Source organism: Myotis brandtii, unplaced genomic scaffold, assembly GCF_000412655.1.
Source record: "Myotis brandtii unplaced genomic scaffold, ASM41265v1 scaffold988, whole genome shotgun sequence".
Classification (NCBI taxonomy): domain Eukaryota; kingdom Metazoa; phylum Chordata; class Mammalia; order Chiroptera; family Vespertilionidae; genus Myotis; species Myotis brandtii.
In genome coordinates, this window is record NW_005372109.1 from 413327 (window position 1) to 416365 (window position 3039).

Genomic DNA, 3039 nt, shown 5'->3' on the forward strand with positions numbered 1-3039 from the left:
CCCCCCTTTCCCCGTGAGAGGCAGAGAAAAGCCCCGCTGTTCTAGATGTGTTTAACATAACACACGATTGTTTTCTAGTTTATTTTTCCTTTTGGCAAAAAATGAAATGAACTGAAAATCCACCGTTTTATAATCCGTTTTCTTCTTCCCCACTTAACCTTGTGCCCTTGACATTTTTACCAAATACCGAGAGGAGAGGCTCATTGTACATCAGGGAGTCCCTGCGTGGGGAAGGCGCGTTCACTACTTACTCCTGAAATGTAGCATTTCCTTCAATGATGAGGTTAGGCGACCAGCCACGGTGGTCTTAGCAGCAGTACCCGATAGCGATCAAGTGTATTTTCATAGCATTACCGTTGCTGCAGATGTTCCAATGTATTGCTTTTTTAAAAGGGGATAATTAGCTTCTCAGTTTTTTTATTTTTTTATTTCAGAGAGGAAATGAGGAGAGATAGAAACATCAATGATCAGCTGCCTCCTGCAAGCCCCACACGGGATTGAGCCCACAACCCGGGCATGTTTCCTGGCCCGGAATCGAACTGGTACCTCCTGGTTCATAGGTCGACGCTCAACCACTGAACCACGCTGGCCAGACACTTCTCAATCTTTTATTTTATTTATATTATAATTTAAATCCTCACCCGGGGGTATTTTTCCATTGATTTTTAGAGAGAGTGGAAGAGAGAGGAAAAGACAGAAATATCGATGTGAGAGAAACACATTGATTGGTTGCCTCCTGCAGGGTCCCTGACCAGGGAGGAGCCTGCAACCAAGGTACATGCGCTTGACTGGAATCGAACCCAGGACCTTTCAGGTGGCAGGCCAACACTCTATCCACTGAGCCAAACCAGCTAGGGCTCATTGTATTGTTTACACTAATTGCACTTGAAAATAACAATGTTACTAGGCCACCACCAGATATCATTATTTAATAAGTTAACCAAAACATACATACTCCCTTTTCTTTCTAATATTTCATTACCTTTGCTTTCCCGTGTAATGCTGGGTATTTTGTGCATTTAAAGGCATTATTCTAAGAAGGTGTCTGTGGTACAAAGAATGGAAGAACCTTTGGCCTAATTGAGTGTCACCTCCAGGGGAGGCTGTAGTTGGGCCTGCCTGATAGCCATTGGGAGAACAAGCCAGTGCCAGGCAACGGCCATCAAGATACCTGCCCCTCTCACCAGGCGACTTCAGGCCAGGCAGGTGCCCTGCCCCTGGAATAAGAATCCTCAGCAAGGACAACAATGGTTAACACTTGCCCAGCCGGTGTGGCTCAGTGGTTGAGCATCAACCCAAGAACCAGGAGGTCACATTTGGATTCCCTGTCAGGGCACATGCCCAGGTTGCAGGTTCAATCCCCAGTGTGGGGCGTGCAGGAGGCAGCCAATCAATGGTTCTCTCTCATCATTGATGTTTCTCTCTCTCCCTCTCCCTTCCTCTCTGAAATCAGTAAAAGATATATATTTAAATATATTTTTATTCATTTTGGAGAGGGAGAGAGAGAAACATCAATGATGAGAGAGAATCATTGATCAGCTGCCTCCTGCACACCCCACACTGGGGATCAAGCCTGCAACCGGGGCATGTGGCCTTGTGGAACCCAGGACCCTCAGTCTGCAGGCCGATGCCCTGTCCACCGGGCCAAACCGGCCAGGGCTAAAAGATATATTTCTTAAAAGGTTTTAATTTTAAAAAATGATTGACGCCGATTCCTACTGAGGGAGGGTACCTGGGGACGTGAGCCCTCTCTGCCAAGTCTTACGAACGTTTCTCACGAGACTTCCTCCTCTGTGCTTGACTGATGGGACCCCCGAGAGATTCCCCAGACCTAATGTGAAGGGACTTTTACTTCCTTTTTTTAAAATATATTTTATTGATTTTTCACAGAGAGGAAGAGAGAGGGATAGAGAGTTAGAAACATCAATGAGAGAGAAACATCCATCAGCTGCCTCCTGCACACCTCCTACTGGGGATGTGCCCGCAACCAAGGTACATGCCCTTGGCCGGAATCGAACCTCGGACCCTTCAGTCCGCAGGCCGACGCTCTATCTACTGAGCCAAACCGGTCAGGGCGGGACTTTTACTTCTTAATTTGCTGAGGTCCTACAGGCGTGAGAGGGACCCTGGCTGAAAGGGAAGCTGCTGAGACCGGAAGGGCGAAGTGCCATGGGGACAGGGACACAGCTGCCCGGCTGCAAGAAGCCTGGGGAAGAAGGCCCCCACCTGCCCCTCCCACCTCGGTCTCCACGGGGCCTTCCCGAAGGAGACCAGGACAGCAGAAGCCCCAGTGAAAGAGGAGGTGAGATTTAGGCCTGGAGCCAGGCTGCCTCACCCACTGTGAGTGCCCGTTTCCCCACCGGTGGGAGGGCCTCACACAGGAGTGGGTGCCCTGCCTGCAGGCTGAGAGGTGGAGAGGAGCCAGGGGGAGGAAGAGGTGCCCAGCTCTACGTCCAGTGGTTCTCAACCTTCTGGCCCTTTAAATACAGTTGCTCATGTTGTGACCCAACCATAAAATTATTGTCGTGGCTACTTCATCACTGTCATGTTGCTACTGTGATGAATCGTCATGTAAATATCTGATATGCAGGATGGTCTTAGGCGACCCCTGTGAAAGGGTCGTTTGACTGCCAAAGGGGTCGCGACCCACAGGTTGAGAACCGCTGCATCAGACCTACACCCCCGAGGGTCCGGAGTCTTTCCCGCCCCGCCCACAGCAGCCTCGGCCGCGAGCGTCTGCACATCCCGGGAACCCCCGCCAGAGGGCGCTTTTGCACAGCGCGGGGAGCCGCGTCCTGGGGCCGGATATTGGCGAGGTCAGGACCGTCCAAGGAAGGACCCGGGCCCCGCAGGTAGGACGGAAGGAGTAGGACGTGGAGGGAGAAGGATCCTGGGAGACCCTGTGTCCTGCAAGAGCCTTGGCGTCGCCCGGCCAGGTCTTCGGGGTGAGGGAGTCGGGGGAAGACGGGCTTCGGCCGGCCTCCCGGCTTCAGGTCTGCAACCCGGTGGGAAGGGGGACGGCCGGGCGGCATTGCACGC

At 51.9% G+C, this 3039-nt stretch overlaps 2 long non-coding RNA genes across 2 annotated transcripts in view; one reads left to right on the forward strand and one right to left on the reverse strand.

Moving 5' to 3' along the window:
* Positions 1-3039, reverse strand: part of LOC106724821 — a 21117-nt gene that overhangs the window by 1964 nt on the left and 16114 nt on the right. The window contains exon 2 of the long non-coding RNA XR_001360652.1: positions 2019-2026. This is a non-coding gene — a long non-coding RNA (uncharacterized LOC106724821). The remainder of the gene's footprint in view (positions 1-2018; positions 2027-3039) is intronic.
* LOC106724822 overlaps positions 1-3039 on the forward strand; it is a 19469-nt gene that overhangs the window by 1962 nt on the left and 14468 nt on the right. The gene's annotated exons all lie outside the window — the stretch shown is intronic.